Genomic DNA, 23,053 nt, shown 5'->3' on the forward strand with positions numbered 1-23,053 from the left:
ACTTTTGTATTTTCACTATCGATTGAATTTATTTATATTTTGATTAATAATGTAATTTGTTTATTCACATTAATTTCTAGTAGGATTTATAAATAATTGAATTTGATTGCAAGCTGTTTGTTTTTAATTAATTTGATATTTGGGTGTGGGATTATACAACATTAGCTGCTGCAATCAAATTAATGCACTGAGTTTCGATATGCACCAAATTTATATATATATATATATATATAGTCACATATAATAATTGAGTGGCAGCGCAGGAGATTTTGAAACAGAAAAATAATGAATACTTAGGATTTAGGTGAGTAAATGAGATATTCAATGGCAGTGATTAGTTATAGTAGGGTAAAGAGATGTTCCCTGAACTCAGCTCTAACTTGGCAATTCCAGTATATACTCTACACAAAGAGTGCAGGCAATAAAAGTAAACATTAGACTATGTCATTATATCAAAATGATCATTTGCTTTTTAATCTGTATATACTGCAAGGTTCACGGTGTTCTAGGAACAATCACAAAAACCCTTATAGATTTTTAAATTAAACTTTTGTAAGATATACAGCTGGCTAAGGGATAGTTACCAGAGTGTGGTTGTAAATGGCGTCCACTCAGAAAAGAGACCAGTCACTACTGGTATACCACAAGGCTCTGTACTAGGTCCTGTTCTATTTAATCTATATGTAAGTGATGTAACTAAAGGTTTGTTGGGTAAGGTATATCTTTTTGCTGATGACAGAAAAGGTGTGCAATAGGGTTGATATCCCCTGGAGGTGTATGTAACATGGAACATGATTTGGCATTGCTGGAAGATTGGTCAAAAATTGGAAATTGCAGTTCAATGTTTCTAAATGTAAAATAATGCGCCTAGGGAAAAAAAATTCTTGAAAGAGTACAACATTGGGGGTATATTGTTGGCCATCACTTCCGAGAAAAAGGACTTGGAGGTACTTATTTCAGATGATTGCAAAATGAGCAAACAGTGTGGCCAGGCAGTGGGGAAAGCAAATAGAATTCTAGGATGCATCACTAGAGGGGTCACCAACATGAGGAAGGACGGGTAACAAAAATGGTGAAAGGTCTGGGGGATAAAACATATCAAGAGTGACTTCAGGAACTTAACGTGTACAGTCTGGAGGAAAGAAGGGAAAGGAGAGACGTGGCTGAAACCTTTAAATACATGACGGGGGGGGGGGGTGAATAAGGTTCATGAGGGCAGTATTTTCAACATGAAACCAAAATCAAGAACACGGGAACATGACCTTAAACTAACTGAAGGAAAGTTCAAAACTAATCTCAGAAAGTACTTTTACTGAAAGAGTAGTTGATGCTTGGAATATACTTGCAGCAGAGGTAGTGAGCCAGTCAACAGTACATAGCTTCAAACATGCCTGAGAGAAGCATAGATCTATACTTGGACAATATAGTTAACAAAAAAAACAAACAAACCCCCCCCCAAAAAAAGACTCAATGGACCATTCAGTCTTTTTCTGCCGTCACTTTTCTATGTTTCTATTTTTTGTTAGAGGCTGAGTAGCAGCCTGGGATGAGTAAGCCTGAAAGTGAGGTCACCTCAGAACAGGCTGGGAGGCTCTAACAGATAAGGGCTTCTGGAGCCCTCCCACCTTCTTAGAGAGTGGAGAACCTTCTGGAACAGGGGAGGGGAGGAGGCCCAGATCTGCATGTTTGGGGATCTTGGCCAATCCCCTGGCAGGAGGCTGGACATGGTAACCAAGGCAACTCTCAAATATTCCAGAGCCTGGAGGGCAGTAGGTGGTGATGGGTGGAAGATGGAATGAGGAAGTCTGGAGTTTGCAGCCTGGGAGGGGGCTTACCTACAGGCAGCTTTCTGGAAAAGAAGATCTCCACTGTACTATAGTCTCCTGGGGAAGACATCTGGAGCAGCAGGGAAGGAGCCAGCCCAGCTAAAGGCCTGAAGTCAGCCACCAACCCAATAAGCTGACAGGAAAGGACAATGTGAGTACTCGTACATGCCCTGGGCCCGATAAGTGGAAAGGGCAGTCAGGTGAAAGACCTAACTAGCTTCTCATTCGAGACTGCTTGTGCTAAACTGGCGGCTCCTGGGCCCCCTTGCCCAGGGAATACCCTCAGTGCAGCTGGGTGAAGAGGAGTAATCATTCGGGGTCTGAGGAGGTACACTAGGAAGAGTCTTTGGAGCTCTTCAAGGAATGAGACTGTTGCTATTCACAATTTTGTACATAGTTGCTAAGAGGTTGGTCCTCACGTTCTACAGTACCTCAGACATCTCATATACCCCGAGAAGCCATCCAAGTTTTTAACCCCTTAATAAAATCACAAAACCAAGCTCAAGGACTGACTCCAGTGTGAAAATTGTGGAAAAATGCATGTTGCTTAGCTGTACAGAGATTAAGGGGGATCCAAAACTCAGCGATCCCTAAGGGGGTAGTGCTAAACTTTAAAAGTCTAACCAAAAGTATTGCTTCTTTTGTTTCTGGGATACTGCAGCAAACAAAAATTATTTCCATAATTCCCAACTTTGTTACTTTCTACCTGGGATTTTTAGGCCTTTCCACCCACCTTTCTGTGTTCAGCCTACAGTTTCATAGCATAAAATAAATGAAAACCCAACAAGGAGCAAGGAAGCCTTTCATAAAGGACATAGCAGTTATGCAGACCCAGTAACTCAAGCACATAGATCTCACCAATAAAAGTTCCTAAAATATGTCTTTCCAGTACTTAACAGAAACTGAAATATCCACTTTGTGAGGACTGAATCTTTTTTACTGCCACAATGTGTATTTAAACACAACACATGCTGATGCAACTGCTCTATGTGTGATGCCTTCAGAGCCATTCATTATGAATGGCACCCCAATATACTACATAGTAGATTGCCATGCACCATACCATGGTGCATTACGTTATGTAAAAATCATGTTTTTTCCTCCAGTGTGGTGTGTTGGCAATCCATTCGTAATAAATCCCCTGCCTTAACCCAACGTATGTTAACATAATGCATTGGATTGCTTTAGGGCCCATGCACACTGCATCTTAAAAGAAGCTGCTCCTACAACAGGCTTTTGAGCTTTTTTGACCTTTCATTTTTGTCTGCCTGGAAATTTCTGTCCATGTTAGCCAATGTGTCCATGTACACTATAGGCGTTTTAAGGATTTTACAGACATATCAGCTTACAGGCAAAAAAAAAACTACCACCAAACTCGCGCTTTTGAGAAGAGCTGTCAAGCAGAAAAGCTGTATAAGAGCACAAAAATGAGCATATGCACATTGAAACGCTTTTATTAATAAGCATCCAGCTTCCTTTTTTTTCATATACAGTGGTTAAGAAAATACTGTCTATTCATCAGAAACCCTGAGAGGTACCAGAAGTTCCTGGTGGCCCTGCTTCCTATTGTTCTGCTTCATGTGCTCTTGAGCTGCTATGTGCTGCTGCCCTTGTATTCTTGTAAAATTACCCAAATGCAGCTAATTGGCACCGTGCAGCAAATTCCACAGCTAAGGGGATGTTGGGCATGAACTGCATGCAGACCGATTGCAAACAAAGCATTCCTGGGATCTCGTGGCTGCAGAGTTGACGCCTCGGTGGGCTCAGATGGAATATGGTGCAAGAGCAAAGGATGTGTCCAGTAGTGATGATGACGAATTATCCTGCGTTGCAGCTGCATTCTGAGGAATAGCAGCCTCCACAACATAAGCAGTAGCACTATTTCATGAACCATTAAAGTAAGAGGATCCATGATGACAGTAGTAAAAAATTAAAATTTATTTATGCTCTCACAGTGCTCTCTCTGATGTCTTTCAATCAAATGGCAACTGGAACTAATTTTGCAATGCATTATGGTCATTTGGGAGTGTAAAATGATCTGAGGGGAGTGTTTGTGGAAAAAAAACGCATATATGCAAAACCGAGCAATGAAAGCGTACAAATACGCATGCATGTTTTAGTGCGAGCTTCTTTAAGCTGCTTTTTGGGCTTTTCATTTGAGCTGCAGTGTGCATGAGCCCTTAGTGTGAATGGGCGCTAATTAATCTGTTGCCGTGTCTACACTTCTCTCTCACAATCCTGTCTGAGAATGTGTAAACTAGATTTGCAACCCATCTTTTTATAACCTATGTACTAAAATGGCCATCAGTAACATCTGTCCAAAAGCAAATCATTTTTTTATTTCCAGTTGCAATACCCCAAACATGTGCTTAGCCAAAGAAAAGCAAAGATTAACATTCAAAGTTTTCTTGTCCACAAGTTCCAAAAGACTAATATTTATACAATGCATTAACCTAGCACTCATATTTTGTTATGGTTTTTATTCTCTATCTCAGGCTCACCACTCACTGTTCATTTCATTTACTTATAAATCAAGCTGATTTAAATATTTGGTCTGATGTTGTCTTGTTTCTATGGGGTTTGGTACATACAGACTTGGCTGCTTTTTTTCAATTCAATTATATGAGGTAATTTAAAGCAGATCTAATCTGAAAATTTCTGTAAAGGGGGCATTAGAAATGATGGCTAAGAATACTGGAATGAGTATAATCGTACTTGTGCGTTACAACAAGATCCCAAAAGTCCAAAGTTCTGATTCACATGACTTAACAGCAATGACAAACCATGGAACCTAACACTGGTCATGCCAAAGAGGTATTTGTTTAATGACTCCAATGAGATTCCCTAATGCCACTCTGGGTAAAACAGACCTGAAACATTACTTTAATTGTCACTCCTCCAGAAAGTAATATTTAAAGTGGACCTTCACACTCTCTATCAACTTTCTCCCACTCACTTTCTTATACAGGAACTCTTAATCATTATTCCTTGTTCACATGAGAATGACCTTTACAGTGCCCGCAGTCTCCTAAGATACACTATATTGCCAAAAGTATTGGGACACCTGACTTTACACATACATGAACTTTAATGGCATCCGAGAGTTCGTAGGGTTCAAAATTGAATTGGCCCACCCTTTGCAGCTATAACAGCTGCAATTCTTCTGGGAAGGCTGACCACAAGGTTTAGGAGTGTGTCTATGGTAAGGTTTGACCATTCTTTCAGAAGCGCATTTGTGAGGTTAGGCACTGATGTCGGATGAGAAGGCCTGGCTCACAGTCTCAGCTCTAATTCATACCAAAGGTGTTCTATCTGGTTGAGGTCAAGTCAAGTTCATCCACCCCAAACTTGCTCATCCATGGATCATGCTTTGTGCACTGGTGCGCAGTCATGTTGGAAAAGGAAGGGGCCATCCCCAAACTGTTCCCACAATTCTCCTGGCAACTGCCAAACCCAGACACGTCAATCAGATTGCTAGACAGAGAAGCGTAATTCGTCACTCCAGAGAACACATGCCCACTTCTCTAGAATCCAGTGGCGCGGTGTTTTACATCACTGCATCCGATGTTTTGCAATGCACTTGGTGATGTAAGGCTTGGATGCAGCTGCTCAGGCATGGAAACCCATTCCATGAAGCTCTCTATGCACTGTTGTGCGAATATGAAGGCCACACGAAGTTTGGAGGTCTTTAGCTATTGACTCTGCAGACAATTGGCTACTTCTGCGCACTGTGCGAATCAGCATGTGCTGACCCCGCTCTGTAATTTTACATGGCCTACCACTTTGTGGCTGAGTTGCTGTTGTTCCCAGTTGCTTCCACTTTGTTATAAGACCACTAACAGTTGACCGTGGAATATTTAGTAGCAAGGAAATCTCACAGATGGACTCCACGCTTGAATTCACTGAGCTCCTGTGAGCAACCCATTCTTTCACAAATGTTTGTAGAAGAAGTCTGCATGCCTAGGTGCTGGACTTTATGTGTGTCGATTCCTGAAGTCATTACCCACTTGTTAATCACCTGAGTGTGGGTGAATATTTGCATTACTACAGATGATTTTAACACATTGGGATCTATTTTTTAATAGTTTTTTTTTATACACGATACTTTCTTTATCTGGGACTTATTTGGACTTTTTGGGGTTTTTTTTGCTTTTGCGCTTTTACGCTGTTGGTTTGCGCTGTTTTAATTTTTTGTTTGTGCTGGATTTTATACGCAGTGGCCACGGAGGTGATTGGAACACCTGAATCCAATGATCTGGAGGGTGTCCCAATACTTTTGGCAATATAGTGTATGTTCAGAGATTTGTGGTACATTAGCACTCTTCAAGAGACAGGAATTCTCTAGTTTGCATCAAAAGCCTTAGGGACAGTTTTAACACTTTTCAAAATAGGGTTTAATGATGAAAATGTCAAAATGGTGCAAATAAAATATCTGCAGAAAAAAAGGTGTTACAAAGAAATAAAGAAACCATAAAGCAACAGAGAATTAGAAAGAAAGAATACTTGCGAAGTTCTTGGTTTTAGCAGAGTCCAGTTGTCCAAGCAACAATGGTGCATTACTCAAGATGGCCATGGCCAGAAATGCTAGGGGTGTTTTTCAAAATTATTTTTCAGCAAAATAAAGCATGGAGACATGGATGGATTGGCGAGTTTGCGTTTAATATCAGAAATGAATATCAGAATTTATTAGTAGCAAATCGAGAAAAAGAACAACTCAGAGCCTGTAAACCAATAGAAGTTTTACTTTTTGCAGTTTGTGGGGTAATCATGATGATGTCATGTTGGTGGTGGGACAAGACACAGCATAGCCCCAATTAGAAAAATAGGACTAATCCTCAGCAGTATCTTGCCATATCAGTGTTTTATTCTTCCCAAATACAGCATACAGACACCATCAGAAGAAAGATCTTGATGTGTTTTGTACCTGTAGTGCTTACTCCCAGGAACAGACTTTATAAATTGGTGTAATGGGACAGGGCAAGGACTGACGACTGGTGGAATCTAGGCATACAGCATAGGCTGCAGTGATCCTAATGATCTTAAAATGAATCTGTAGTTTACTCAAACAGGGAAAAGCTACTGTTGTAGCTAAATACATCAACGATTTTACTAATAAACCATACCTTTGTAGCACCCTCCTAGTTTAGCTAGGAGGAGCTAGACCCTAATGGTTAGTTAGGAGCTGACTAGCAGCTCAGGTGAGATAGCCAGAGGGGTCAAATTCTGCTCTGAGATTCTGCAGGCCAGCCCCCCTGGAATTTTTCCCTGCTTTGAGGCTTTCGGAGGAGGGCCTTGGAAGCAGTAGGTGGATCTGAGGAGTGGTTGGTTGCACATTGGAGGGACCTCAGCCAAATCCCAACAGAAGGCTTGGCAAGGGGCTGGACTCCCTTAAAAAGTATAGGAGCCTGCTCAGAGGCAGCGGAGTGTGGTGGTGGGAGAGGAAAGATGTGAAGCTGGAGGAGGAAGGCTGCTAGGTGGTCTAGCGGGATGAGGCCTGCCTGCAAGCCTGGAGCTGGAAAGGGGGAAAACTCAGGATTCACTGGCCCCCTGAGAGAGGACCACCTGTATGGCAGGGAAGGAGCAGCTCAGCTGATAGGCCTGGTAGCAGCAGCCATCCCACAAGCAGTACAAGAGGATCTGAGTGAGTACACTTGCACCCCCTGGGTAGATAGGGAAATGAGCACTCTGGTGGGAAACCAGATTAGCCCCCTGCTAGTGACTGTTACCCATTTAAAGGAACAGGAGCCAGATCCCCTTTTCAGGAAGAAAGTCTCCAGATTGCTGTGTGAAGAGGAGTTTATCTAGAGTCTGAGGTGGTACAACTGGAACTGCTGGCTAGCACTCCAACAGAGACTGTGTCAAAGGAAGAGAAACTGTGAATAGTTCCAGGAAGTTTGTCCTCAGATTTTGGTTCCCTTGGGCATCCTATACACCTCTTACCCCATCCAAGTTTAATCCCCTCAATAAAATAACAAAACTAATGCGCAAGGTCTGATTTCTGTCTATGGATGAAAGCTTGTGTGGAAAATGACTGGCTGTGCAGGACTCTAGGGGGACCCAAATTCATCAGCAATCTCTAAGGGGGTAGTGCTACATGCAGGGTTTCATCCAGGATTTGCCTATAGCAACCAGCTGCTGCCACCCCTAGCAACCAATGAGCCTGAAGAGGAAAGTGTTACAGAACCCAGTAAAGCATGCCGGGCCTATCAAAAAGTCTTTATGCTGCTCTCCAGGTGGCTGCTGACAAACACTGTGCCTTGTATGTGTTGCTGAACTTTTGTGAAATGTCCGATGTATTTGCTATCCTGTCCAACGTCGCCCAGAGCAACCAGGGCATCTCATCAGTACACAGACATCTTTCGGCTGTTCTAAAGGTGGCCACCAACAAAGGCTCTGTGACTGCAAAGGACAGTAACGTGCTCACTGTGTATGTGCTTGCCGTTGCCCAGAGCAACCGTGGCGGCTCATTGGTGCAACTCAGTGTGTCTGTTGCTGTACAAGTTGTGACAACAAGTGACTCTGCTCAAACAGTAATCTGTCTCTCTGCTATGATTGATGGAATACAAATAATTTGTCTTTTGAGGATTGAATTTAGCAACTCTGATTGTGACCTTACATTCAGCGGGGGGGGTGCTTCGTACCCCGCTGATGCCTGTGGCAACCACTGTGGGACAGCATCGCCACCCCCAACTCTTACTTTGCAAGTGCAATCTAGCTATTCAGTGATGGCTGGAAACCAATGTTCAGTGCCAGCCAGCAATCTGTTAATTCCCTGCCAGCAGGATGCAGCCATTACCATGATTGCAATTTGGCTCAAGTCAGCCCATCAGGGGTTAATTCCTTGGCGGGAAAGTCCCATACAAAGCAGTCTGGCCAGCGCCAAGAGATCAAGAGAAGCCCACCAGCACACGCAAATTCACACCCGGATACCTATCCTTAGAACTGCCCACTACACCCACCACCTGGAGGGAGAGCATGAGTGGAGAAAGATGGAGGGCATTTTGCTGTTTTTTTTTCAAAAATGTATCGCCCAGAGCTGATCCTAGTGGATAAGGGGGTCCGCCTTGACCAGCACGGCTGCTTTGCTCTGGGGATGATCAAGGGCACCAAAAGATTATGTCTTGTTTGTCCTGATTGCAGGAGGCCAACTGCACTGATCGGAGCTTGGGCCAGGTGCGGACATTGCGAAGAGCCTCTTAACCATCTGCTGCACAGCGGTCTGGCACCTCGCAGATACAGTATGTAGTGGATTTAATATATAATGGACTCTGCAACGAAGGACCGGAGTTGGTCCAAAGTCTGCTATTCCATGCTGGGTCGGGTTCGGGGACCGTGACTCCCCGCCATTGTTGCTGACCCACCCTGTGGAGAAGTGTCACACACTTCCACTCCCTGCTTGCCGAAAGATGCAGGAGGGACGGAGTTTACAGCTACTGTACAGCAGGAATTGGTAAATCCATCAGATCGGCCGGCCACACTCCCTGCCCTGACCTCTCTACTCGGAAGGAGCCTAGCTGCAGGGATAACCAGCCCTCAGGTGAGCCGGTGAAGAGCGTTAGTGGCGGGGAGGCAGATTAGGAATCGCGCAGACTACTGGTGAGGTTCAGGCCCCTGGCAATAGAACAGGATAAGTAGACCTCTGAGGAGACAGAGGAGGATTGGGACTGGGGGAACACTAGTTGAGCTGGACTTGCAGACAGGATCATTGGAAGTCCCACACTCCAGACTCTGCTGGACGATCCTGCCAGTTGGAGCGAGTCAGGATTTTGTCCCATGCCCCACCATTTAAGTCTTCTGCTTCACCCTGGCCCAGGACCAAGGACAATGAGATGAAAGAGTGAGTCATTCAGTCACCACAGTCCTGCGTGCAGCCTGGGTTGGGGGACAAGAGGAACCTGCCCCACTTCTCCCAGCTGCAAAGGGAGGTACAATGGAGGGAAGCAGTTGAATGGAGCCTGGACTACTCCTATGTACCCCTGGATATTATGGATCTAGTGGAAGAGTCTCGGACACAATGGGAAGAGGACTTGATCTGGGACCACATGCACATCCCCAGACACCTGAGAGGGCCTTATTTAGAAAGAGCCTGGTTTCGCTTCCAGGACATCAAGAAAGGGTGGAGTAAGGGCCGGTCATAAATAAAGATCTGGTGGTGGTTGTAAGAGAAGGACAGCCAAGCCGTAGCTATTCTGTGGCCATCCGGAGACCCGATGGCTCCATAGTCTGACAACTCAGTCCGTGGAAATATTATTGAGATTCTGGATAAGTGGACTGTCATTGTATGCGGATAGTACCAGACTCTGTGTTTTCTTTCCTCCCAGATAGCTGGTTTGGGTTTGTTTCTTTTTCAGAGAGCGGCATTCATTCACTTTGTTTGCTTTGGAGGGGCTCCTCCTTAAAAAACAAGAACTCAAGACAAAACAAAGAACCCAAACAAATATGGTTTTAATTGCATGGCTGTCATGCCTTATTGCTTATATAGACAGAGAAAGGACTGTGCTACTTGCAATTGGTTATGTTTGTGTGTTTCTTTACTGTTTTGCAGGTCACAGGATGGCTGTCTTCCCTGCATGTGAAGAACAAAGAATACATTTTCTGATGAAGGGCCTCCCATATTTTTTTTTAGAAGGCCTCTACTCCTGGGCCTTTTTGTGTTTTTTCTTGCCCCAGCCAATGAGGACATGGCTGTTTTTAGTGGGGGGTGAGTGTAGCACCCTCCTAGTTTAGTTAGGGGGAGCTAGACCCTAATGATTACTTAGGAGCTGACTAGCAGCTCAGGTGAGATAGCCAGAGGAGTCAAATTCTGCTCAGGACTGAGAGACTCTGCAGGCCAAGCCCCTCTGGAATTCTCCCCTGATCTGAGGCTTTCGGAGGAGGGCCTTTGAGGCAGTGGGTGGATCTGAGGAGTGGTTGACTGCACTTTGGAGGGACCATAGCTGGCTAGCACTCCAACAGAGACTGTGTCCGAGGAAGAGAAACTGAATAATTCCAGGAAGTTTATCTTCAGATTTTGGTTGCCTTGGGCATCCTATACACCCCTTACCCCAACCAAGTTTAATCCCCTCAATAAAATAACAAAACCCCCGCTCAAGGCCTGATTTCTATCTATGGATGAAAGATTGTGTGGAAAATGCTAAATGGCTGGCTATGCAGGACTATAGGGGGATCCAAATCCATCAGCAGTCCCTAAGGGGGTAGTGCTATACCTTCTTTGCTGTGTTTCTGGCTGTGTTTCTGTCCTTATTATGATAAACCTTCCTGTATATACAGTATTTTAAAAATAAATTGTTACATACAGTATGCAAAGCACTGCAAAAGTTGAAAGCGCTACATATATGTCTGTAAAAAATAAATTAATAGGTTAACAATATGCTTCTTGCAGAATCATGCCCATTTTAAATGAATGCCCCACCCCTAATTAAAGTACATTTTCCTCCTACAATGGCCTGCTGCACAAATAGCAACAAAAAAAAGCCATCCTTGGAAATTATTTTGAAATGTTGTCAAGTATGAATCTAGTTCTTTAAAGTGGTTCTAGGGGAAAAAGTTTTTTTTTTACCTTAAGGCCTCATATGAACATATGAACTCACCTAGTCGTTAAAGTCTCTTTGGCAGCAGAAAAACGCTAAACGTGGCAAAAACACGTGTAAACATGGTACCGTGTGGAGCCATGTTTAGCAATTGGACGTTTATTCATTTGATTGGCCAGAGTATTTTCCATTGACATGGATAAACGCCAAAGCGCTAAGCGCAGCTAGCGTTTAGACGTGTTTTGCCACATTTAGCGGTTTTGGCCAAAACGTTCCTCTCCTAAACACGATTATTCTGCATTCAGAAGAGGGATGTTTAACTGCCCCTAAACTCTGCTGCTCCTAAACTCTGGTAAAAGCCTGTGTGTACATGAACACATAGGCTTTTATCGAGTTGAGTTTAGGGGCTTTGGCAAAAAACGCCAAAAGCTCCTAAACTCACGTTTAGGAGCAGCAGTGTACATGAAGACTAATGCATTCTCTGAATTAAGGTAAAAAATCTTCTAATTTGTGTGCCCCCCTCTCCCCCTCCCTGCCATCACTCTCTATCCAGTGCTATCCCTGCCCGCAGCCTCGCTCTTCTCTCTTCATGCTTTAGTGAGAGCAGTGGGAGCCATTTTGTGAAGAGGGAATGGTGACGCATACAGCCCGGCTCAGGACCATATCCACATAAGTGCCCCCAGAAGAAGTGGCTTGCTATGGGGGCAGTCTGAGAAGAGAAGGAGGTTCGGGGCCACTCTGTGTACAATGCTGTACATACGATCAGTTATGACAACGGGCATTTGATGGCTTGACATTTTGGTTAAGAGCATGAGGAACTGTGGCAGTTATTCACTGCATGCCTTGAATGTAACTTTTTGGGAAACAGTTAAATCAATGTGTTTTGTTCCATTTTAAAGCCTAACTTCAGCCCACACTTATTAAGCAGTTACAGCAACAGTTTTTTTCCTTTTGAGATAAAGGTTTTACATAAATGGATAAAAGCTGATAATTGTAAACAACACTGTCAGTGTTAAATAGTTTGTCTGCACCTGCTAACTGCTATTTTTGCTGTACAGTTTGGACTGTTAAATGAAGTTAAAAATAACTGACTTACAGGCCAGATCAACAGGTCGCAATAAAGAAAAAACTCTTAAAAAAAGAAAACTAATGCAGTCAAAAATTGTTATACTGCAATATAATATTTTATGATTTTCAAGTTTAATACTACTTTCACCGCCTCCGCCATATAGTAAAATAACGGATGCAAGGCAGTTCTCTCATTCTGGGAGGACGTCATATGATGTCCTCCAATTCTAACCAAGCATGCGCGGCTCCGGGAACGCGCAGCGTGACAATCGGCGGTGTGCTGTGTCCCTCGGACACAGCGTATCACCGATCCAAAGAGAAAGAAAGAGCCGAAGATGTCGGCTCGGTCATGTGATCAGCTGTCCAATCACAGCTGATTGCATGTAAATAGGGAAATGCCGGTTATCGGCATTTCTCTACTCACAAGCTGTCACGCTGACAGCTCGAGAGGAGAGGAGAGTCGGTAATCGGCATTCCTCAGTGTGCCCTGATGATCTGTGTAGCCCCAGCAGTGCCACTTGTCAGTGTCCATCATATCCAGCTGTCAGTGCTCATCCATGCCACCTGCCAGTGCCCATAAGTGCCACATCAATGCCACATTTCAGTGCCTACCAGTTCACATCAATGCCACATATCAGTGCCCATCTGAGCTGCCTTTCAGTGTCACCCATCAGTGTCAGTCAGTGCCACCTATCAGTGCCCATCAGTGCTGCCTATCAGTGCCGCCTAACAGTGCCAGTCAGTGCCACTTAACAGTGCCAATCAGTGCCACCTATCAGTGCCAGTCAGTGCTGCCTATCAGTGCCATATATGAGTGCTGCCTTTCAGTGCCCATCAGTGATGCCTGTCAATGCCCATCAGTGCCACCTACCAGTGCCTCCTCATCAGTGGCCATCAGTGCCACCTATCAGTGTCCATCAGTGCAGCCTATCAGTGCCCACCAGTTCAGCCTCATTAGCGCACATCAGTGAAGGAGACAAATCACTTATTTACAAAATTTTATAACAAAAAATAAGAAAACAAAATTTTTTTTCAACATTTTCAGTGGTTTTTGGTTTGTTTAAGAAAAAATAAAAAACCCAGAGGTGATTAAATACCACCAAAATAAAGCTCTGTCACAAAAAAATGACAAAAATTTCATATGGGTACAGTGTTGCATGACTGCGCAATTGTCATTCAAAGTGCAACAGCGCTGAGAGCTGGAAATTGGCCTGGGCAGGAAGGGGTATAAGTGCCCTGTAAGATTGTGGTTAATGAAATCATTGTCTTGCCCATACAAACGTACCAGGCATCTGTCAGTATATGGCACAAGAGCATGCTAAGTATTCAGCTTGCCTACTCACACCTAGGAATGGGCACAGATGGACAAAGTGTGGATTGCTGGCAGACTATGGCTAAAAATGCTATCTTTTCTAGGCACAAGTTCCAGCTTTATGATCTTTTTCCTATTAATCACCTTGGCAACCTTCCCCATTTTACCAGCCAGGTTGGTTTTTATCAGTGGGATGCGAGTGGTGGCCAGCATCTCGGTGCATCATCATGATCAAATAAAACAATCAAAAACAAGCCTGCTGCACAGATGTGTGCAAACATTATTCCCTTGAGAAAAAACACTCAATGCTGCATGAATATTAGAATGCATTAACAATGGTCTGAATTTAATAACGTGTCAACATTTCCTAGGAGGCTTTAGGTGTTGCCTGGAGTTGAAATTAGTATACAGATAACACATACATAGGTGCTACTTGACAAGGTGGAATCCATCAGGAGCTGTACACTGCATTGTCTAAACGTGAGAAAATCAATCAACAGCCCCTACAAAACACACCTATCAACACTCATCACACAAGCTTCCACCATACTATACAAACCTCATTACCACTAAACACACCATTCATCACTTTCCCATCTTCATTAGAGACATTGATGGTCATCAATAGGACTTCCCTACAGCATTCCATACCAATGACTAACATTCTTTTGTCACATCTCTCTCACTCTGCTCAGCCTGATTCATGAATGGGATGCAAAGTCAGTGTAAAGCCTAAGTGTGAAACACTATTCTTGAGTGAGAACTTGAAAACTAGGTGCCAATTTGATTTTGTGACATGTAGGAGCCTAGTTAAAAATGTCTAAACCTTTCCCAGCATGCACACCCCCATGAGGGGAAGAAGTAGTCTTTCTGTAGAGGTATGACCAGGGGCGGACTGACAACTCATGGGGCCCCCGGGCAATAGGGGATCATGGGGCCCCTGTGTCCTTGCCCAAACTCAAAAAAGCCTATGAAAAAGGTACCAGGGGCATCTCATGGGGCCCCCAACTGACCCCGGGCCCTCGGGCAGTGCCCGAGTTTCCAAATGGTCAGTCCGCCCCTGAGTATGACACACCTTCTGCTAAGTCAAATCTATAGCTCTGCAGTCAGCAAAGCTCATGCACATTGGTGATTGGAGAGCTCTATAACTAAACAGTGGTGTAACCGATATGCAAATTTCAACTTTCTTTCAAAAGTCAGTAGCTAAGCCCTCATCTACATAGCCACTTATGTATGAAGAAACAACTATTGATTGTCAATAGAAGAATAGAGGTGTGATTGACAGCTTGCCTTCACCATCTATGCTGTTTTGTGAAGCAAGAAAGCATCATCTAATTGGGGAATAGCAGAGCTTCTGTTCACTGAGCTCACACCCCAGTGACCCTGTTTTGTGGAAACATTGGCCATGGAATGGGTTGTTTTAACGCTTTCTCTCCTTTTGAGTTGCAGCCATAAAAAGAGAATTTATGCTCTAGATTCAAGACCTCGGGATGACACATGGCTAACATTTAATGAGCAATACCAAGCCATGCAATCCCATCCGGGTAGCTCAACAGGAAACAAAAATAAAATTAAGAATGCACGGTCAAAGCTCATCACAAATAAAAACACAAATGTTCCCAAACTTATTCCAGATGAGTGCAGATTTCTATAAACAAAATAATAATAATAATACTGTATACATACTTATCACTCAATAAATTCTGCAGTTCTCCAGCATTGTTTAAAAAAGAAAAAATGAAGATCCAGAAACCATGCCATATCCAATATAATTTTAGAATTTCAGTTATATTACAATCAGCTTAATCTATGATAAATCAAATACAGTAAATCATGCCTATGCTAATATGTCTGAAATTTAATTATACAAAAATTACAGACTCAGCCAAAGAGTACCAATTAACCACAGGCATGCAAACAGCATAATTCAAAGGCGTGTCTAGCAAGCAATTAAGATGGTCGCTGTTTAAATCAGCACTTTGCCATAAGGTCTGGTGAAATAACGAACTATAGTAATGGTACCTCATAATTAGACTTCCCAGATACATAAAACGCAAATTAATGCAGCTCTGTAATAAATAAATCTGAACTCCTGAAATTATTTTTATTGCATTCTTACATCTAGTGCAGCTTGGCACAAAGTAAGTAAGTGTATGTAGATTGTAAGCTCCAAGGATCAGGCCCTCCTATCCCTCTTGTATTGAACTGTATTGTTGATGTATTGTCTCCCTGTATATTGTAAAGCACTGAGCAAACTGTTGGTGCTATATAAATCCTGTATTATAAAATTAATAATAATAATAATATCTCATACCCAGTGAACTGACAATCGCTGCAGTAGTCAGCACTACTATAGTGATAGCTGTGATTTTTCAGCATCTGCTCAGGTTCCATGCGAGTGACGGCTCCACAGCACAATGACCACATGGGGCCTCTCGCTTGGCACTGCTTTCATTCATAGGACAACCTGTATTTTTTCAATAAATTCAAGGCATTCTCTGACTGGATGAGGTGGAGATTGTGGCGTCACTGCCCCACATATCTACTCATTCAATCTTAGATTAACTCATATTAAAAAAAGTACAAGGCGCTCTATGAATGGTGGTGGTTCTGAACAAGCGGCCCCCTCTGTTTAGTGTGCAGTGGGGCAACCACTAACATAGAACCTGAGCAGGAGCAGAAAAACTGCAGCTATCACTATAGTTGCACCAACTACTACAGTAATTGCCAGCGTTCACAGCAGCCCATTATGTACAAGATATACATATTTACATTGTGCCAAGCTGGACCAATGTAGGTGTAGCAACCTCCCAGTTAGGCTGTTAGGCAAATTTAATTATTGGTGCCATTATAGTAAGTGAAGTGGTTGTGTCCAGTTAGGCTGCTAGGAAAATTGTGTTTTTGACTCCTCTGTAGTGTGTGGAGTGACGGTTGATTGTTTGGTCTGCACAGGATTTCTAAGCTGAGAGTTTGATTGCTTCTCCCTGCCTCTAGAAGAAGCTTCCAAAGCATAGGGAGGGACATTCAAATGATCAGCTGCATATTTATCATTCCCTGGACAGTCCCTGGAAGGGAGCACCCAGAAGGTGGCTAGGGAGGTGATAAATGTGTAAGAACCTTGAGCAGAGGATTCTTTCCTCATCAGGAAGGGTTCCAGTACTCTTAGAAGGATCACTAAGACCTGAAACTGCAGTTTGGGCCTAAGGAATTGCTGTGCTAAGGAGGAAAACTAAAAAGGGAATGCCTGCTCTATGAAATAACATATACAAATCAAGTACCCTCTTAAACTCATCACCACCACACTAGGCCATATGTTTGTTATCAAACGTTTGGAAGAAGGCACAACCCTGCTGAGCACATGGGATTTAATCCCAGAAGCAGCAGTCATAAAAACCTTTGGCCACGTTACACAGTACTGGCATCAGAACACTGCCAAAAGATTAAGACCGGCATATGAGGTCCTAAAAAATTTTCATTACTGCTTTTTGTCATGTGAAGCAGCCATTAAACCATCTTTCATGTGCTTCTCCATTTTGGAAAAAACAGCACTGTAGTATCCATAGTAACTAAGTTTTTCAAGGAAACCTTGGAGAAATGTGTGGCTCTTTTTTTCAAAATTCTAGTTGCCTGGCTGTCATGCTAATCCAATGAAACCAATACTTTCTAAACCACTTCTTTAAAACAAGTATTCAGATCAGGTACTCCAGAACATCTTACTGCTCCAGGCTCCCCTTGGGCTGTATTCCATCATCTGTGTGTTTCAGCCAAACAGGACCCATCACGTTCTACCTCCAATATGCTTCTCATTTAACAGTAGAGCTGAGCTTATCACCTGTGCCATGTATTGCAATAAACTTTATTGTGGATTAAATTGTTACTAAATCCACAACAGTAAAATCAGTCTGTATACGCAGTAAAGCATGCTTGCTATACTCACTGTGGAACCTAAGGAGTTAATCCTGCACATTGTGTAAAAAGGCTGTTTGATCCTTACTTCTCTGACATTCCTCTTGTTGAAATGACCACCTGATATAGACTGACTCAGTAGTCACCTACACATGCTCAGTTTGGTGTGTCTTGCTAGCTAGAGAGGTTTTTTTTTCCTTTGGAGACTGCATGTGACCAGCAGACTGCAACTGTATTTTGCAAAGTACACACTCTATTTTCCTTTAGTAAATCAACCCCAAAGTCCGGTAAATCGCCTGGTTCATATGAATGCTGAAACTTTACTCTTTCATAGGAAGTTATTCAGATCAAGTGATTTGAATTCATCTTCTGAATGTTTGGTCTAGTCTAGGTTAGTGGCTTCAAACATATGGAAGCCAGAAAATGCCAGGCAGCTAACATTTTTAGATACTTAGCAATAGCCTCCATATTTCTTTTAACTTTAATCCAGGGGTGGGCAACTGTGGCCCTCCAGCTGTTGGTGAACTACAAATCCCATCATGCCTCTGCCTTTGGGAGTCATGCTTGTAACTGTCAGTTTTGCAATGCCACATGGGACTTGTAGTTCTACAACAGCTGGAGGGCCGCAGTTGCCCACCCCTGCTAATCAGTTTATCGTACTGCTCTTTATGGTGTCTAGGTTATCCTGTCAGTTTTATTCTACTCAGGAGACAATTTGGTCATAAGACAGTAGAACTATGCTTTTGGTTACACTCCCTCTTTAGTGAAGACAGAGGTTGCAGCTGTTAGATAGCACATTAAGGGCCCATGTTCATTGGCTTATTGTTGGTTTTGTATTCCAATACAGGCCTATGGAAAACTTGCTTGAAGCATGTCAAATACAGGTCAAAATTAGATCAACTGCAGGTCAAATGCACCTGTCAATGAATCCTGAATGATCTCAGAAGCATCACAAACTGATGCCTTACATTTAGCTCTACTGCATCCCATTTTTCTTGATTGTTGCTGAAATGTTTCTACACATTGATTGCAGTCCACCTGTGATAAATTATATTGATTGGACATGATTTAGAAAGGCACACACCTCTCTATAAAAGGCCTCACAGCTGACAATGCATCAGAGCAAAAGGAACTGCCTACAGAGCTGAGAGAAAGGATTGCTGAAAGGCACAGATCAAGGGAAGGCTACAAGAAAATTCTGCTGTACTGAAGGTTCCCAAGAGCACAGTGGCCTCCATTATTCTCAAACTGAAGAAGTTTGGCATAACCAGGACTCTTCAAAGAGCTGGTCGCCCGGTCAAACTGAGCAATTGCGGGAGAAGGGCCTTAGTAAAAGAGGTGACCAAGAACCAGACTGAGCTCCAGAGATCCTGTGCAGAGATGGGACAAAGTTCCATAAGGACAACCATCAATGCAGCCCTCCACTGATCTGGGCTTTATGGAAGAGTAGATAGAAGGAAGCCTCTCCTTAGTGCAAAGCACATGAAAGCCCACCTGGAGTTTGCAAATAGACAACAGAAGGACTCCTAGACTGGGAGGTTGGATGAAACCACGATTAAACTGTTTGGCCTCAATTCTAAACATTATGTCTGGAGGAAATCAGACACCGCTCATCACCTGCCCAATACCACCCCAACAGTGAAGCATGGTGGTGGCAACATCATGCTGTGGGGGTGTTTTTCAACAGCAGGGACTGGGAGACTGTCCAGGGTTGAGGGAAAGCAGAATGGAGCAAAGTACAGAGATATCCTCAATGAAAACCTGTGCTCAGGACCTCAGACTGGGCGCAGGGTTTACCTTCCAACATGACAACGACCCTAAGCACACAGCCAAGACAACACAGGGGTGGCTTAGGTAAAACTCTGCGAATGCCGTAGAGTGTCTATTGAAAATGGCTGTCCACCGACGGTCCCCCTCCAACCTGACTGAGCTTGAGAGGATTTGCAAAGAAGAATTGCAGAAAATCCCCAAATCCAGGTGTGCAAAGCTTGTCACGTCATACCCAAAAAAGACTTGAAGCTGTAATTGGTGCCAAAGGTGCTTAAACAAAGTACTGAGCAAAGGGTCTGAATATTTTAAGTACATATGATATTTCATTTTTTTCTCTTTAATAGATTCACAGACATTTCTAAAATGTTGTTTTCACTATGTCATTATGGGATAACAAATATGTAGATAAATGAGAAAAAAATGAATTTAAAACAACTGTAATATTAGTAGTTGTTTGAAGTGTCATTTCCTTCCAAAATTTAAAAATAGTCAAGAACAGATATTTTGGTTTCCAAATTTATGTTTTGCAATATAAACTCTGGATAAAGTGGACTGTTTATTAAGCTTAGAAGTCTGCATGAATAAACTCCTGATATGTCTCAATATACTGTACATCAATAGTATACCTAAAAAAACCCACTTTTATCAGTAAAAAAAAGATGAAGGCATTGTCAAGGGAATACTACATACCAGGGGCGGACTGACAACTCATGGGGCCCCCGGGCAATAGGGGATCATGGGGCCCCTGTGTCCTTGCCCAAACTCAAAGCCTATGGAAAAGGTACCAGGGGCATCTCATGGGGCCCCCTACTGACCCCGGGCCCTTGGACAGTGCCTGAGTTTCCAAATGGTCAGTCCGCCACTGCTACATACAAGAGGTAATACATACCTATAAGCCTGTTCACACTGATGCAGTGCAGTTTGACCGCACCGTGGGTGCTGCACAGTGTTCCAGTGGGTTTGGTACGTGTTAGCTGCTCTTTACCATTGACTTCTATTATGTTCTGAAAGCACACGAAAACTCCTGCATACAGGGATTTTGGTGCGCTTTCAAAAAGTGCACAAAACCATGGGACATATTAGAAGGCCATGGAAAAGCACAGCTAACCCACACCAAACCCATGAGTACACGCACTGCATCCGCAAAGAGGCCAAACCACACCACATCAGTGTCCTAAGGCCTTGTTCACACTTCTGGTTGGGGGAAGAACAGTACAGTTTTCACAGACAGTGTTAGAATCAGCATACACTGGCTACGCATATTTGGCTGTGAAGGTAATTTTTTTCTCTTACAATTAGCTTGGCTTACATACAGCAGGCTTCTTTCAGGAAATTTTAGCAGCGACTGTCCTTGTTCTCACTGATGCAACACTGTTCTACTATTGGCCAATTTCTGTCAAGCAGTATAAATCTGGCAAACAACAGGACATTTTTAATGAAGGAGAAAAAAAAGAATATAGGAAGGTATTTTACTACAAGACTTAGGAGACAACATATGACACAGCATTGTACACCTGGCCAGCAGCAGGGCAATTTTAATGAGCAAAGTTAGATCGAAGAAGCATTGGTTATTACTAGAGTATGGCCATGTGCAGTTATTCACTTGTATGGCAAGCTGTATGTGGCACCAGCAGCTCCCCTGGAGTGGGAAAGTGTTAACAACCCTTATGATATCACAAGAGGATACAGCAGGGTAAAACTGGCCAGCACAATGAACAAAATGCGATATCTCCTGCGCTCCATGACTCAGACCGGTGGTGAGTAGATGGAACAAACTCCAAAAAAGGAAGGAACCACCGAAATAGACAAGGTCGTGCAGCTCCACACCAAGGCTGGGGAAGCCCAAACGAAACTGTGAGGAAGAACAACAAAAAGAAGCGCACCAACCTTGCGCATTACCTCAGTAACCAAAATTTATTGAATAAAAGAATGGTACTCACAAACAGCGAATAAAAATAGGCATGTAAGTCCTCAAAGGGACTTTAAAGGCAAGATGCAAGAGCTCTGAGGAAGAAGGCTTGTCCTTCGAAACGCGTCAGCTGTACTGAGTGGCTTCCTCCATGATGGGATTCGCATTTGCATCTTGCCTTTAAAGTCCCTTTGAGGACTTACATGCCTGTTTTTATTCGCTGTTTGTGAGTACCATTCTTTTATTCAATAAATTTTGGTTACTGAGGTAATGCGCAAGGTTGGTGCGCTTCTTTTTGTTGTTCTTCCTCACTAAAACTGGCCAGCAGCAGGACAGTTTTAATTAGGGATGCACCCATACTGTTTTTTTACTGGCGATTACAAGTACCAATGCTTTCAGTCAAATATTCACAGATACCAAATATAGATATCTTTTGCAGCTTCTGTGTGAACTCAGGCACAAAGTCACTATGGCAAGCCTAGGTTCACACAGGAGCTGTGCAGGAAAATGAATGCGATTCGGACAGGAATCGAACCGCATTCCTGTTCAAATTGCATGCAATTATTTGCAGTATGATTTGAGCCCATTTATTTTGTATGGGCTCAAATTGCACCAGAAAGGTATTGGTTTTGGTATCGGGAGCATTTGTACGAGTTCAAGTACTCGGTATCTGCACTAATACAGATAGCGGTATTGGTGCAACTCTAGTTTTAATCAGGAATATTAGGTCAAAATGTACTAGAGACAAATAGCATAGACAGGTGTGTTACTAAAATAATAGATACTGCTGTTTATACAGCAGTGTAAAACTGATCATCAGCCAGACACTTTTAAACTGGGATAATAGGTCTAACTGGTATATGCCTAACCTTTTATTTTATCTATGAGGAAAGGGGGTGCATGTGAGTGATATAATGTGTGTGTGTGCGCACTGTTCTTGCACTTACCTTTTTTCCCTTTCTACTGATACAGTGACATGCTTCGAACAAAAGACTGCTTAAAGAACAGATATAGTGAATGATCCACATCAGCATAAGCATCAAAAACATAAAAAAAAGTTTGACCAACATAAAAAAATCACAAAGAATAAAAAACACCAAGACACTTGAAACAAAAAACCTCTTTTGAAAGAAGCCTTACAGCAAAATAAAAATGTCTGGTATGGATGGGGCAGCAGCTAGAAGTGACAGCTAAACTCAAACCAACCATAAATTCTAATGAAAGACAATAAGGCAACAAAAGTGTTGATTGCCAAAAGAGCTAGCAGTAGGAATTAAAGTACAGTTTCCTAAGTGACCCTAATCTCTTCCTGTGCAGTTTGTCAGCTTTCTCTACAACAGTTTCCAATGAAATGACACTGGCAGGTTTGTGCATCCCTCTTATAGTGAGGGGCTGGCTTATCCCTCCTAAGCCAGTTGACCATAGTTCATGCAGTGCTTTATGATTTGAAAAATATTCTTGTTGGTAAATCTGTGAAAAAATCCACCAGGACCGTGAATCCCTAATTGTGCAGGAATTACCCCAAACCTACCGTATTTTTCGCCGTATAAGACGCACTTTTTCTTCCCCAAAACTGGGGGGGAAATGTCAGTGCGTCTTATAAGGCGAATATGGAGTGGCCGGTCCGCGGCCGTGTCAGAATACCGGGCCGGCCGTTCAGCTCTGCAGCGGGACCTTACCTGTTCCTCTATCCAGCGGCGTGCTTTCTTCCTGGCTTCTGTAGTGTGGGCAC

General features: G+C 43.1%; 1 protein-coding gene across 2 annotated transcripts in view; it reads right to left on the minus strand.

The window, feature by feature from the left end:
- The window catches only part of C1QTNF12 (C1q and TNF related 12), a 120,388-nt gene that overhangs the window by 85,441 nt on the left and 11,894 nt on the right, over positions 1-23,053 (minus strand). The gene's annotated exons all lie outside the window — the stretch shown is intronic.

This window comes from Staurois parvus, unplaced genomic scaffold (genome assembly GCF_062004578.1).
Source record: "Staurois parvus isolate SC_StPar_1 unplaced genomic scaffold, SC_StPar_1.0 ptg000160l, whole genome shotgun sequence".
Taxonomy (NCBI): Eukaryota; Metazoa; Chordata; class Amphibia; order Anura; family Ranidae; genus Staurois; species Staurois parvus.